The following is a 16,424-nucleotide window of genomic DNA, read 5'->3' on the forward strand; positions in this document are numbered from 1 at the left end:
GGCTTTGTCTCTTAACTGTTTACTTTTTTCCAGATCACGAAAATGAAGCATCTCTGCATAGAGAAAAATCTGGAAAGACATATGCCAAAATGTTAACAGCTGTTAACTTTACATGATGTGAGTTAAGAGGACTTGTTTTTCCTTCGTGCCTTCCAAGTGTTCTGCATTGAGCACAAAATGCTTTTGTAATTAGAGCAGACCCCAAAGAATGTTATCACATTAAAGATAATACATAGCCATTGTACAATTAGGAAAATATAGGGAATCATTTTTTAAAAGTACCAAGTACCTATATTCCTACCACCGACAGATAAGTGCTCTTGACCTTTTGAAAATGTAAATGTTTTTAAAAAGTTCTTTGGAATAAGGACAAAGACTGCTTTGGCTGTCTTTTACCCCTCTATCACATTTTCCTTCTATCATTGGGTGTGAAGACTTTGTTCTCACCTTTACACCATTGCTGGGAGCCAACATGGAGCTCTGGGAAGAAATGGCAAAGAGAATGGTGGGCCTCTTAAGCATTAGAAATAAGAGCTTGGGGCGCCAGTTAAGCGTCTGGTCTGCCTTCTGTCAGGTCTTGATCCCAGCATCCTTGGAATTAAGCCCTGCCTTGGGCTCCCTCCACAGTAGGGAGTCTGCCTCTCCCCCTACCTCTTCCTCTTTCTCTCTTTCTCAAATAAATAAAATCTGGAAGGAAGGAAGGAAGAAAAGAAACGAAACCTGAAGTTTGCTTCCAAGTATTTCCACCTGAAAATTTTAGTTTAGAAGCTTTGAGAGCAAGTTCATGGGAACATCTAGCAGGAGTCATGAGAACCTGGCTCCTCTCTGTGGAGGGGTGTGGGAACACAGGGAGGGACATAGGTATTGCCCTGCTGGCTGAGGGCAATGGAATGGGGCGGGTGTTTCTGAAAGCAAATATCCTGAAAAACCTGTTGCTGGTATTTCAGATTCTGGTTCCCACGTGGATCGTAAGACCAGAGTTCACTTCCTGGGAAGTGGCTTTCAGAATGTTTCCTGCTATGATTAGCTTTAACTGCAGGTAATGATTATCTGCAAGGTAGTGTCTGGGAATTACTGATTGAGAAGAGATTTACTCTCAAATAATTGTCTACCATTAATGGGCTCCTATTATGTGTCAGGCACTGTGCCAAGCACGTCATATATATTATCTCACGTAATACAGAGAGTACTCCTATAAGATGGAAATATAATTATCATCCTCTGGTAGGACAGAAATGAAGGGTAGGTAACTTGTCCAAGGTTATGTAGCTAATGAATGGTCAATTCAGACTTGAAACCCACTAAGCCAGAGAGTAGAGCCTGTACTCTTTCTCCCCCCACCATTCCAGAGAGCATCCTGAAGCAGCTGTCATGGTCGTGTTATCTTTTGGGTGAAGGCAGTTAGTGTAGGCACCTTTTAAAATGTACAGGAGGCTCCTGGGTGGCTCTATTGGTTAAGTGTCTGACTCCTGATCTCAGCTCATGTCTTGATCTCGGGGTCGTGGGTTCAAGCCCTGCATTCGGCTCTACATTAGGCACGGAGCCTGCTTCAAAAAAAAAAAAAAATAATAAGTACAGGAATTCTGTTATGAGTGTGTGTGTGTGTGTCTGTGACAAAGTAGTTAGGTGGGAGTTACCTACCAGTAATTAAATCTACGTAAATAATTTTCTCATGGGATCCCTGGGTGGCGCAGCGGTTTTGCGCCGGTCTTTGGCTCAGGGCGCGATCCTGGAGACCCGGGATCGAATCCCACGTCGGGCTCCCGGGGCATGGAGCCTGCTTCTCTCTCTGCCTGTGTCTCTGCCTCTCTCTCTCTCTCTCTCTCTCTCTCTCTGAGTGTGACTATCGTAAATAAATAAATTTAAAAAAAAAAAAAATAATAATAATAATAATTTTCTCAGCTCAGTCTCTCCCCCAAGCATCCTGGCTCCTCCATGGTCAAGGATTTAAGGTAGGTGATAATAGTGGAGTTTTTGAAAACCTTTTTTTTGAAGTATAGGACACACCCAAAAACGGCAATTGGAAGTGCACAGTCCTTAAAAACTTTCACAAACAGATCCAAATAACCAGGAACCAGATCAAGAGACAGTATTACCAGCACTCTAGAAGCAACCCTTTAGGCCCTGCCCCAGCCTCTGCCTTGTCTCTCCTGCCCAAAGATAATCTCTATCCTTACTTATAGCATCATGGATGAAAGTAGCTCTTTTTAAAGTTCACATAGAATCATATAGGCTGGATAATGATATGTCTGCTTTCTTGCATCCTGCAATATATTTTTCAGAATCATCTAACCATAGCAATTTTGAGAAGTGGCAGTCAAAAAAGAGAGACAAGAGTAGAACAGTGTTTCTCTGTTTTATGTTTTTGCTTTTTATTATGTGCCTAGGTCAGTGCCTCTCCTACCTGCAAGATCCTCCAGACAAATCACCTGAGAATCTTGTTAAAACGTAGACTCTGATTACATAGGCCTGGGGTGGGGCCTGAGATTCTGCATTCTAACAGGTTCTTAGGTGCTGCTGCTGCACTGGTCCACACTTTGGGATGCAAGATCTGTGCTCCATCAGTAATTTGAAAGGGTGCAGCAAGTATTTGAAAAATCATTCAATGCCTCTAATATATGATCATTCTAACAAAATAACTCTAATGGAAAAGATTGGAGCATTATTTCATGTCTACATCTTATAATATTTAATTACTTTTTCTTCATGTGTTTCTGATTGATGTTTTTCTACTCAAAAAATTAATTTATTGGGGTGCCTGTGTGGCTCAGTTGGTTAAGCATCCGACTCTTGATCTCAACCGAGGTCTTGATCTCAGGGTCTTGAGTTCAAGGTTTGCGCTGGGCTCCGTGCTGGGTATGGAGCCTACTTTAAAATATAAAATAATTTATCTTTCAAAAAGATGTCAAATACCCATGGTAAAAAATTTAAAAAGTTTAGAAAGGTAGATGGTGAGGAGTGAGGAGGAAGGTAGACTGAAAATAAGTTACCTTGTCGCTGGCCCCTCAGTTTCTCTTTTCTAGAAGCAACCACTGGTACTGATTATGAAATTTTCAATAACCTATACAGTTATTTTTCTTTTGCACACGTGGTAGGTTATTGTACAACTGTTCTGTGCCTTTGCTCTTTTTATTAACACTGTGTGGGGCACCTCGCTAGCCCAGTCGGTGTGGCGTGCAGCTGTTGACCTCAGGGTTGGGTGTTACAGCCCCACGTTAGGTGTAGAGGTTAAAAATTACAAATCTTAAAAAAATAAAAAAAAAAGCAGTAAGTAAATAGCTAATGGTTATATTCTGGATATTCTAGGTGCTTTTGGTATTTCATTTTTTTTTTTAAGATTTCATTTATTTATTTATTCATGAGAGACACAGAGGGAGAGAGACGGGCAGAGACAGGCAGAGGGAGAAGCAGGCTCCATGCAGGGAGACCGATGTGGGACTCAATCCCGGGTCTCCAGGATCACATCCCAGACTGAAGGCAGCGCTAAACCACTGAGCCACCTGGGCTGCCTGCTTTTGTTTTTTGGTTTTTTTTTTTTTTTAATTTTTTATTTATTTATGATAGGCACACAGTGAGAGAGAGAGGCAGAGACACAGGCAGAGGGAGAAGCAGGCTCCATGCACCGGGAGCCTGACGTGGGATTCGATCCCGGATCTCCAGGACCGCGCCCTGGGCCAAAGGCAGGCGCCAAACCGCTGCGCCACCCAGGGATCCCTGCTTTTGGTATTTTAACTCTAATCTCCACAACAACCTTGTGCAGTAGCATTATTGTTTCTATTTTATGGAAATAATTAATATCTAGGACATCCTTTAGAGCCTCTATATTGTGAAGATTTTTTTCCCTAGCTGTACATGTGTATTTCTACTCTTCTGTGTAATGTGTCATAATTTAACAAGTTCCTTATTGATGGACATTTAGGTTGTTTCTAATACTTTGCTAATACAAATAGTGCTGCAATGAATTTTTTAAGCATATTATTCCATACTTGTAGGAATGTATCCATAGAAAAATTCCTAAAAGTTGCTGAAAGAATCTATATTTTAAATTAATATTGCCAAGTTGCCTTCCAGGGGTGAGTTTTGCCTATTTGGTGAGAATGGTATTTCATTATAATTGCAGTTTCCATTTCTCTTATTACAAGTGAGGCATCTTTTCATGTTTAAGAGCCATTTTGATCTTTACTGTGAACCGTTTGTCACATCCTTTTCTACTAAGTTGTCGGTCCCTTGTTACTAATTTGTAAGTGCTCATTTTATATAAAGAAAAGTACTCCTGTGTGATATATGGTGTAGATGATGTTTTTTGTTGTGGTTGTTTGTTTGAATGTGTCTGTGTATGAATGTTTGTGTGGTTTCTGGGTTTTGTGTCATAGTTAAAAGGATTTCTGTACTCCAAGAATATTTTTAGAAACCTGCATTTTCTTCTAGTGCTTCTAAAGTTTATTTTTCAGCGTTTCATTTTGAGTCCTCTAAGAGAAGTGAGATACGGATCCAAATTTTTTTTTCCAGGTGACTAACGATTGTCTCAACGCCGTATATTGAACGATCTATATTTTCTGAACACTTCTTTAATAATCCATCTCCATGTATTTATATTACTTCTTTTGTCATATACTATGTTCACATGTGTATTTGGGTTTATTTCTAGGCTCTGTATCCCGTTTCCGTGCACCAGTACCACTACTACTACACTATGGTAGATGTGTGCTGCAGTCTTCCTACATGTCCCTCTTGCATTTTTTTGAAATGTTCACTTAAGATTTAAGTAACACCATCAAAGAGCACAGCATGCCAGAAGTCTAATGAGGGAATACGGGTCTCCCAAGGCTTTACAGAGTGATTTGTCCATGATGTCACCCACCAAGGAGGGGCACAATCAGGAGGAGAACCCATGAATCTATCTAGTTCTATATCTTTCCAATAACCCCAGAGTTGGAGTGTAGCTTCCAGACCTCTCCCAACCCAAGGCCAGGCCATACCCCTCTGATTATAAACCCCTCTGATTATAAAGTCCCATCCCTCAGCACAGGGGGCGCGGCCGGGGGGGGGGGGGGGGGGGGAATCTTCAGGGCTCTCATTCCCCTTTTGTAATTAATTAGTTGCAATTATCTACCCCCTCCCCCCATGTAAGTTGAGTGAGCACAGGATCTTGCCTGTTTTATTTATTGCAATGCCCATAGCACCTCAGCACCAAATCCTAACCTGTTTTCTTTTTTTTTTTTTTTTTAACCTCAGTTTTCTAAAAATGGAAAGAATGGGGAAAATATTTCACAAATCCTTTTGAGGATTAACTAAAACAAAGTGTGCCCCTAAGAGGGCCTGGCGTGTAGCCAAGCTTCAGTAAATGCAAGGCACAATTTCTGACTTTTCCCTGGGGTAAAACAAAAGGGAGAAGCTATTTGTGCCCTCCCTAAGACAGAGAAGTGTGGAGGAAAACCGTGGATCACTAAAGGGGAGAAAGGGATTTTACATGTCGACCCTTGAGAACCCAAAGGCCCCAACAGAGGGCCTAGCCTCAACTGCGCGGGACGGGTCGCGGAGATGCCAGGTGGGGGTCCTAATACCCAGGTTCGGACAAGGCGGGCTCAGGGCCCCGGCCCAGCGCGGCCCGACGCGCCGCCTCCGCGGCCCCACGAGGGCCCGGACCACTCGCAGGGTCACGTGCGGTCTCGCTCCGCCCCGGCCTCGCGGCGGCGGGCGGGGAAAGGCTCGGCCGGGGCGGCGGAACACAGGCGCCTTTGTGCGCGGTGCGGAGGGGCGGCAGCTGCAGCTCCAGCTCCAGCTCCAGCTCCAGCTCCGCGGTGGGGCGCGCAGGCCGCGGGGAGGGGCGCGCTGGAGCTGTGCGAGGTCGGGCCCCTCCGGAGGCGCTTTCTCTCCGCAAGGCTTGGCGTGGCCGCGAGGAGCAGGAAAGGAACCGGGGAGCTCCAGTGTTTCCGCCCTGGGAGCTGAGGCTCTGGGGAACAAGGGGAGCACCCCGACTTTGTCCAGAAAGAGCCAAGGAGCAGCGCGGACAGCAGGAGGGCCGAGGAGGGGGTGGCGGGAGCCTTCGGGGCACTGCGAGGCCGGACAGGGCCGAGCCGGGTGGCTGGAGCTGGGGGGACGCCGCTTGGAAACGCTGCAGACGCTGACCCGGCAAAACGGAGCTGAAGAGTCGGCGCAAGTGGCTGAAGCCGAAAAGACACAATCCGGTTCAGCAAACAATTTTTTTTTTTTTTTTACTGTTTTGTAGCAGAAATCTTTCATTAAAATGAAATATGTATAATGTCCGTATATAAAATGGACGAAAATGTATGTGGTCCTCAAAACATTTAACTCTGGGCAGCCCGGGTGGCGCAGCGGTTTAGCGCCGCCTTAGGCCCAGGGCGTGATCCTGGAGACCCGGGATCGAGTCCCACGCGTAGAGCCTGCTTCTCCCTCTGCCTGTGTTTCTGCGCCTCTCGTTCTCTGTGTGTGTCTCTCATGAATAAATGAATAAAATCTTAAAAAAAAAAAAATCTTGTTAGGAAATACTTTCTTCAGTGTACCTGGAGGGACCTTGGTCTGGCCACTGAGAAAAAAACAAATTAAGGGGGGAGGGCGGGGAGATGGCCAGAATCATTTACTTGTCGAAATTTCCATTGTAACATGGATAGAGCGTGCATTTCTACTAGCACTATTTCACATTACCCTGTGTTGCAAACTTCGAATGAGGAAGGTGTCAAACCTCATTGAAACTGAGCTGTGGGGACGCCTGGGTGGCTCTGAGGTTTGGCGCCTGCCTTCTGCCCAGCGTGTGATCCTGGAGACCGGAGATCGAGTCCCCACGTCAGCTCCCTGAATGGAGCCTGCTTCTCTCTCTCCCTGTGTCTCTGCCTCTCTCTCTGCGTGTCTCATGAATAAATAAAATCTTAGGAAAGAAGGAAGGAAGGAAGGAAGAAAGAAAGAAAGAAACGGAGCTTTGCAGTGCATCCATAGTGTCTTCTAAAAATACAACGAATTTTATTGGAACTGGGCAGCCTTCTTCCAACCCGGCTATTCTTTCTTTAAATCAGATCATGGCCCCTTTTTTGATACCTAGAAACTATATGACACTTAGAATCATTGTTCCTAATAGCCTCTGTTCAAGCAGATACTAAATACCAGGTACTAACCTTTACAAATTTTATTATTTTTAATCCTCAACCATAGTATGTTTTAGCTTAGTGAACAAAACTGTTTACTCTGTGGTTTGTTTTGTTTTGTTTTGTTTTGTTTTGTTGGGAGGGGTGGGACAGAGGGAGAGAATTCCAAGCAGGCCTCATATCCAGTGCTAGAGCCCTGTGTGGGGCTTGATCTACAACCCTGAGATCATGACCTGATGAAATAAAGAGTCAGATGCTTAACCAACTGAACTGCCCTGGCACCCCAGATTTTATTTTTAAGTAATCTCTACACCCAACATGGGGCTTGAATTTACAGCTCTAAGATCAAGAGTCACGTTCTTTACCATCTGAACCAGCCAGGTGCCCCAATCTTGAAATTTTTTTTTAAATTAGAAAATATTTTGAGGGGATCCCTGGGTGGCTCAGCGGTTTGGCACCTGCCTTTGTCCCAGGGCGCGATCCTGGAGTCTCAGGATCGAGTCCCACATCAGGCTCCCGGTGTGGAGCCTGCTTCTCCCTCCTCCTGTGTCTCTGCCTCTCTCTCTCTCTCTCTCTATCATAAATAAATAAATCTTTAAAAAAAAAAAAAAAAGAAAAAATATTTTGAGGGCAGCCTGGGGGCCTCAGCGGTTTAGCACCACCTTAGGTCCAGGGCGTGATCCTGGAGACCTGGGACTGAGTCCTGCTTTGGGCTCCCTGCATGGAGCCTGCTTCTCCCTCTGCTGTGTCTCTGCCTCTCTGTGTGTCTCTCATGAATAAATAAATAAAAATCTTTAAAAAAAAACAAAAACAAATCTCAGTCTTTCTCCATATTTGATTTTGATATTTTTGAAAAAATAAAACGTAGATGCAGTTGAAGCCCCCATGGACTCCTCCCTGATTTCTTTTTTTTTTTTCTTTTTTTTTCTTTTTTTTATTTACGATAGTCACACTCAGAGAGAGAGAGAGAGAGAGGCAGAGACACAGGCAGAGAGAGAAGCAGGCTCCATGCACCGGGAGCCCGACGTGGGATTCGATCCCGGGTCTCCAGGATCGCGCCCTGGGCCAAAGGCAGGCGCCAAACCGCTGCGCCACCCAGGGATCCCTCCTCCCTGATTTCAATCCTATTTCTCCTCTCTCCCCAGATATGTATTATTTGAAATCGGCATCAATCTTCCCCTGTGTGTTTTATACTTACTACACTCATATACCCATAAACAAAATATAAATACATCAATTTATTTTTAAGACTTATCCACTTTGATATATAGATTTAGTTCATTCCTTTAAATTGCTATTTCTCCATAGTATGATCACAACATAATTTTTTTTTTAATTTATTCATAGAGACACACACACACACAGAGGCAGAGACACAGGCAGAGGGAGAAGCAGGCTCCATGCAGGAAGCCTGATGCGGGACTCGATCCCGATTCTCCAGGATCACACCCCAGGCTGCAGAAGGCGCTAAACCGCTGCGCCACCAGGGCTGCCCCATAATTTTCCTAATTTTCCTGTTGATGGACTTTTAGTTTCTACTTTTTTTGTAATTTGAACAATGCTGCAATGAACATTGTTGTTTAGGTCTCCTTATATACATGAGAGAGTTTCAGTTTTGTTTTCAGGAATATACATCTCTAACTCTTCTAGATATTGCTAAGTTCTCACAGTGGCTGTAAAAGTAACATTTTCATCAGTAATAACTGAGAGTTCCTTTTGCTCCACATTCTCAATAGTACTAGTATTGTCAGATGTTTTAATTTTTAAAAATGTAATGGGTGTGAAATGATATCCCATTTTCTTTCTTTCTTTCTTTTTTGTTTGTTGTTTTTTTTTTTTTGTAAATTTAAAGATTTTATTAATTTGAGAGAGAGAAAGAGCGCAGAGTGAGAGAGAGAGCATGAGTTGAGTGGAGAAGCAGAAGGAGAGAGAGAAGCAGACTCCTGGCTGAGTAGAGAGCCCAACGGGGGCCTCCATTCAAGATCCTTGGTATCATAACCTGAGTCAAAGGTAGACACTCAATGAACTGAGCCACCCAGGCACCCCTGATATCCCATTTCTGTCTTAATTTATATTTCTTAACTTATTAGTGAAGCTGAGCATCTTTGTGTTTATGGAATACTGGGCTTTTCTTTTTTTGATTTGTCTATAGTCTGCTTATTTTTATTTTACTTACTGATTATTGAAATTATTTACCTATTCTTGGGGCACCTGGGTGGCTCAGTGGGCTGGGTGTCCAACTTTATTTTTGCTCAGGTCATTTTCTCAGGGTTGTGAGGTGGAGCCCTGGTTGGCTCCGCCCTAGGCATGGAGGCTGCTTGAGATTCTCTCTCCCTCTCCCTCTGCCCCTCTCCTCCCACCCGCTTGTGCATACCCTTTCTCTCTTTCAAAAAAGAAATTCTTTACATATTCTAGACGAATCACATCACATATCAGCTATATATGAGGCACACAATCTTCTGGTTGCAACTTGTGTTTTCACTTTGTCTTTTTTGTTTTTGTACATGTTAATGTAGTCAAATGTATTAATGTTTTACTTTATATAGCTTTTTGTGACTTGTTTAGGAAATTATTTCCTACCCCCAAGGTCATATAGTTGGTCTTCTATCTATATATTCTTTTTTTTTTTTTTTTTTTTTAAGATTTATTTATTTGAGAGAGAGAGAGAGCAGGGGGAAGGGACAGAAGGAGATGGGGAGAGAGTCCCAAGCAGACTCCAAGCTAAGCACAGAGCCTGACTTGGGGCTCAATCTCATGACTCTGAGATCATGAGCTGAGCTGAAACCAAGAGTTGGTAGCCCAACTGATTGAGCCACACAGGTGCCCCTCTTGTATATTCTTTAAAATTTTTTGAAGATTTTCTTTTCAAATCAATGTTTTTACCTGGAATTATATTTGTGAATGGTATAAGGTAATTTCATTTTTTCTCCTATGCATATCTAATCCCAGCGTCATTTACTGACCAAACAAGAACAATTCAATTTGAAAAACCCACATAACTATAGCCTGGGTGTGGGTGGGTGTAGAGATTTGGAGAGAGCTCTGAAGGGGAGAAATACATCCCAGGGCCAGCCAGGGCCAGTCTGGGCTCAGGCACACTCCCTAGATGGTGCTGTTGGTCCTGGCCAATCCCAGGTATCAGAGGGGAATTTAGAAAATTCTGAGGGAGGCATTTCTGGTCACCTAAACCCCTGTGGGACCTGGTTCCAAACTGGGATTTTCTACCTGATTGGCCTTTGTGGCCTCAACCATTCCCACTAATGGAAAGTACATCAAAGCATGGGCTTCTGGAGGCAGGCAAATGCCCGTGGCAAGGAGCTGACTTGGCAGGTCAAAGGGCAGTATTGGCTAACATTATAGCTTTTTCCAGGCATTTCCCCTGGAGCTAAAAATTCCATAGGTCTGTCTTCCAAGTCTTTACAAGGAAGAATTTTTCCAAAATTTGATGTATCACCAAATATCCAGCTTTCAAAATCTGTTTGTCATGGCCTGGCTTACCAATAAATCAAAACCCGTACTTTAGGGGTCCCTGGGTGGTGCAGCGGTTTAGCGCCTGCTTTTGGCCCAGGGTGCGATCCTGGAGACCCGGGATCGAATCCCACGTCGGGCTCCCGGTGCATGGAGCCTGCTTCTCCCTCTGCCTATGTCTCTGCCTCTCTCTCTCTCTCTGACTATCATAAATAAATAAAAATTTAAAAAAAATTAAAAAAAACCCAAACCCGTATTTTAGATTTTTGTTGTAGCAACCCCACTTCCATGTACCAATATCTACATTTTAGATTATAGGTAAATTTATATAACAAAGAGATTATAAAATATAATGGCTCAGGGCACCTGGGTGGCTCAGTGGTTGAGGGTCTGCCTTTGGCTCAGGTCGTGATCCCGGGGTCCGGGGGATCAAGTCCTGCATCGGGCTCCCCACAAGTAGTCTGCTTCTCCCTCTGCCTGTGTCTCTGCCTTTCTCTGTGTCTCACGAATAAATAAATAAAATATAGGGGATCCCTGGGTGGCGCAGCGGTTTAGCGCCTGCCTTTGGCCCAGGGCGCGATCCTGGAGACCCGGAATCGAGTCCCACATCGGGCTCCCAGTGCATGGAGCCTGCTTCTCCCTCTGCCTATGTCTCTGCCTCTCTCTCTCTCTCTCTCTCTCTCTCTCTCTGTGACTACCATAAATAAATAAAAATTTTTAAAAATTAAAATATAAAAATAAATATAGGCTCAAACAAAATAGGAATTTCTTTTACTCTCATCCTACTGTCTGGAGGTGAATAGTCTTCTAAGGTTTGTGGGCAGCTCTGTTTCAGCTGCTGATTCAGAGACCCAGATTCCTTCCATCTTGTTGGCCCACATTTTCCTAAGGTGCTGACCTCTTAGGTGTGGTCAAAGCTGGGTTACTCATGCGACTAGATTCTAGCTGCCAGTCTTTATGTCTGTGTCTCTCTGGTCTTTCTTTGGTTGATTTCTCAGAAAGAACTCATGAGAACAGCAGTCTCTGAGTGTTTGCAGTATTCTTAACAGTTTCTCTGTAGCCTTTCTACTTGAAGCTCAGTTTGGTTGGATATGGAATCTGTGGTTCACATTTTCTGTCTTTGTCTTAAATATGTTACTCTATTACTTTCTGGATAAAGTGTTAACTAAAAAAAGTATAATATTTTTCCCCCTTGGTCTTTTTTTGCCTGGATGCCAATAACCATTTATTTTTCTTTCAAGTTCAGTAGTTTCAAGAGAACACTTATTTGCCATTCTGGATCCATTCACCCAGATACATGGCATGCTCTTTCAATATACAGTTCCAAGTTCTAGAGTAGAGATCCCTTTTTGGTTGTAGTCACATAGTGGCTTTAAAAATATTTAGAGGTGCAGCCCTGGTGGCCCAGCGGTTTAGTGCTGTCTTTGGCCTGGGGTGTGATCCTGGAGACTGGGGATCGAGTCCCATGCCGAGTTCCCTGCATGGAACCTGCTTCTCTCTTTGCCTCTCTCTCTCTCTCTGTGTCTGTCATGAATGAATAACTAAAATCTAAAAATATATATATATATATATATACACATACATACCTGAGTGGCCCAGTTGGTTGAGCATCTGATTCTTGATTTCAACTCAGGTCATGATCTCAAGGTCATGGGATCGACCCCCAAGTCAGCCTTATATTTGCCTTATATTTTCTGAAATTTGTCTCTTCTGCTTCCCTCCCTTACTTTTTTTTTTTTTTTTCCCTCCCTTACTTTTACTTGGACCTTCCTCCTACTTATCCTTACCCCTGGGATTTCATTCCCAGCAGTTTGTCCTCATTGAAGAGCTGAAGAGCTTTGGAAGGAGCTTTGTTTATAGGACTGAGAGTTTATAGGACCCAGTCTACTCCATCACTGAGACTTTTTTGCTTCTTTATGGTCCTTTTGCCCTCACTGGCCAGCTGGACTCTGCAGGATTCCCTCCTGGCTTCCACTAAGAGTTGCCAATTGGGGGTATGCCTGCTTTCAGAGTACTCAAAAGCCGAGTTCCTTCCCTTTGCTTCCCTCTGCACAGATTCTGATCCCACACAAGTCTTGTAGCTGACAGGGTTTATTCTTGCCAGCTTGAATTTGTGGATTCAGGCGAACGTCTTGCCACCCAGGTTTGTGGAGCTCTTATCCATGAGCCTTTGGTATGCTGTCCCAGGTGCATTTTGCTGCCGTGGTAGTTTTCCCTTACTCCACTAAGTTTGCCAAATATTGCATTTATTATCATCCAACCCTAAATTTTTTATTATTTACACAAATTTCCTTCATGAACAAAATAGATTACATCTCTGAACACTTTTAACAGCTATGTTTGTCAGTCTTTTCCATTGGGTGGAGAATTGCCCCCAGCCCTGGCTTTAATCACCGAGCCTGACTATATAGTTCGAGCCTGACTATATAGTTCGTGACCTAGACTAAAGTACTTTTTGTCATGTAATGTGCCTGGCTGCTTCCCCTGCATCTCTAAGAGGATCCTCACAGCCTGGAGGCTTCAGTCCTGCTCATGACTTTTTGTTTCTATTTAGTTCAGGGCCACAGAGATTATAATCTCGTGTTTGAACTCAGCACTGTCATTTTGGTATTTTCTTTTTGTGTTTTATCTATATCCCTGCTATGTATTTACAGCAGAGGAGTAGCAAAGGAGTGAACTCACAGAGCCACCATGACTCAAAATATCTCAAAAAGCAGTTTTGAATGAACAATACACAACAAACTGACAAGGCCCTGAGAGGGCACAAAACCAAATAAGAAAGGCTCCCACAGGGCAGCCTGGGTGGCTCAGCAGTTTAGTGCAGCCTCCAGCCCAAGGCATGATCCTGGAGACCTGAGATCGGGTCCATGTGGGCTCCCTGCATGGGGCCTGTTTCTCCCTCTGCCTGTGTCTCTGCCTCTCTCTCTGTGTCTCTCATGAATAAATAAATAAAATCTTACAAAAAAAAGAAGAAAGAAAGAAAGAAAGAAAGAAAGAAAGAAAGAAAGAAAGAGAAAGACTCCCACACTTGGAGAGATAAGAATCCAGTGAAAGAAGGTGACCCATAACATACCACCATAAAACACACAGACAACTGCTCTCTTGAAAGTGATCTGTAGAGCTGTGAGCCCCCAGGAAGATGCAAGGATTTGTGAGAGAAGGGGACAGGAAGGCTCCTCAGAAGTAGCGGCTTTAGAATAGGTCATTTAGAGATGTGGTTGTGAGAGTGGACATGGCAGTTTGGGGACACCATCCTTGTACCTGGAGCGCAGGCTGCCTTGGTGGAGTGTGGAGGATGTACTACAGGAAGACGCTGGAAGTTAGAGCACAGGTTGTAGAGTTCACACAGATTTAGTTCCAGTCCCACCTCTGCCAATGACTAGAGGTGTGAACCTGGACAGTTCATTTCACCTTTCTGAGCCTTAGTTTCATCTATAGAAAGGGAATAGAGTATCCCCTGCCTCAGAGAGTTTAATGAGTATAATTGTTGATAATGTATATAAAGACACAGTAAACTCTTAATAGGTAGTACCCATAACCCTTATAAGCATTATGGAGGGCCTTAAATGTCAAGCTATTAAGGTATAATTTACATACAATAACAAACTAAACACTTTGACTGCCACTTACTAGTCCTACTCAGAAGTACTACTCTCTGGAGCATTCCCTGGAATATTACCCTGGCTGTCAGAGTCTTTGTAATGGGCAAGACAATGGCTCCCAAAATGCCTACTTGTTAATCTCAAGGAACCAGTGAATATGTTAGGTAACATACCGAAGGGGAATTAAGGTTGCAAATGGAATTACGTTTGCTAATCAACTACCTGGATATGGGCATATTATTCTGGATTATAAGAGAATCTGTGGGGGTAGAAGAGGGAGGCAGAAGAGGGAAAATCAGAAATGATGTGAAATGTACTCTCTGACTTTGCTATACATGGCTTGGAAGATGGAAGGGGCCATGAGCAAAGCAATGTGGGCAGCCTTTAGAAACTGGAAAATACCAGGAACCAGACTCTCTGCTGGAGCCTCCAAGAAAGTCGCACTGCCAAGACATTGACTTTGGCCCCAGTGAGACACAGTCTGGACTTCTGACCTCCAGAACTGTAGATAATGAAAGTGGTATTTTATTTTAGAGTTTATTCATTTATTTATTTTAAGGTAATTTCCATACCCACTGTGGGGCTCAAACTCACAACCCGGAGATCAAGGGTCACACACTCTACTGACTGATCCAGCCAGGTGCCCCAAAAGTGTGTTGTTTTAAACCACTAAATTTCTGGTGATTTGTTGTAGCAGAAATAGAGAACTAGTAGAGTCTTGAACAAATACTTGTTGGCTACCTGAACTAATGAATCAAGGACAAATCTACTACTTTTTTTTTTAAGACTATTTATTTATTTATTAATAGAGACACAGAGGGAGAGAGAGAGAGAGAGGCAGAGACACAGGCAGAGGGAGAAGCAGGCTCCATGCAGGGAGCCCGACGTGGGACTCGATCCCGGGTCTCCCGATCACGCCCCGGGCTGCAGGTGGCGCTAAACTGCTGCGTCACCGGGGCTGCCTTTTTTCTTTTTCTTTTCTTTTTTTTTTTTTTTTAATATAATAATCCTTCTAGGGGGTCTGCCGCGAAAACAAGATGACGAAGGGGACGTCGTCGTTCAGAAAGCGTCGCTATAAGACGCACACGTTGTGCCGCCGCTGTGGCTCTAAGGCCTACCACCTACAGAGGTCCACCTGCGGCAAGTGTGGCTACCCTGCCAAGTGGAAGAGAAAGTATAACTGGAGTGCCAAGGCTAAAAGACGGAATACCACTGGGACTGGTCGAATGAGGCACCTAAAAATTGTATACCGCAGATTCAGGCATGGATTCCGTGAAGGAATGACACCTAGGCCCAAGAGGGCAGCTGTTGCAGCATCCAGTTCATCTTAAGGATTTCAATGATTAGTCAAAATAAACGTTCTGGTTTTAAAAAGTAAAAACAACAACAACAACAACAAAAATCCTTCTAATTTTAGAGGAGAGAAAATTTAGTTTGGATCATACTATCTCCCTGTAAGGTACTCATATCTTAAATAACATGGAATTCCTGGGGATGATGCTAAAATGGTTTTGAGATTGATTGAAGGGTGATCGTATTTCCTCAAAATTCCTATGTTGAAATGTAATTCACAACCTTTGGTAAGTGATTTGGTCATGAGGGTGGAACCCTTATAAATGGAATTAACGTGCCTATAAAAGGGACTCCAGGGAGCTCCCTTGATCCTTCCAGCATATGAGAACACAGTAAGAAGATGACTCTCTATGAACCAGGAAGTGAGTGCTCACCAGACACTAAATCTGTTGGTGCCTTGACCATGGACCCTCAGCCTCCAAAACTGTGAGAAATAAATTTCTGTTGTTTATGGTGCACACAGTCTATGATATTCTGTTACAGCAGCATGAAAAAGAGCTTGAGATAATTCCAGATTGGATGCACCATTGATATGATCATAATTTAAACTACATTCCCTTTGCTAGCGCTCTGAGTGGGCCAACAGAAGGCACACTGACCCCCCACAAAGCAGCTTGCTTTCTTTTCTTCTCTCGGTGACTTCTTGTGCAGTGGTTCTCAAAGAGGTGGAGGGAGGAACATATCACAGTCAGCTGAGTAATCTTATAAACTGTGAATGCCCACTACCTGTTAATTTCTGGTCTACCCAAGGAATCTGCTCTGCCTTCTCCTCACCCTCTACCCCCTTGAGAATCATTGTTTTTTTATTTTTATTTTTATTTTTATTTTTATTTTTATTTTTATTTATTTATTCATGAGAGACACACAGAGAGAGAAGCAGAGACACAGGCAGAGGGAGAAG

The 16,424-nt window shown here is 43.5% G+C and overlaps 1 pseudogene; it reads left to right on the top strand.

The window, feature by feature from the left end:
* The first annotated feature begins 15,199 nt into the window (after positions 1-15,199).
* On the top strand, positions 15,200-15,553 carry LOC140622606 (large ribosomal subunit protein eL37 pseudogene; annotated as a pseudogene).
* The last annotated feature ends 871 nt before the right edge of the window (positions 15,554-16,424 follow it).

This window comes from Canis lupus, chromosome 32, assembly GCF_048164855.1.
Source record: "Canis lupus baileyi chromosome 32, mCanLup2.hap1, whole genome shotgun sequence".
Lineage (NCBI taxonomy): Eukaryota > Metazoa > Chordata > Mammalia > Carnivora > Canidae > Canis > Canis lupus.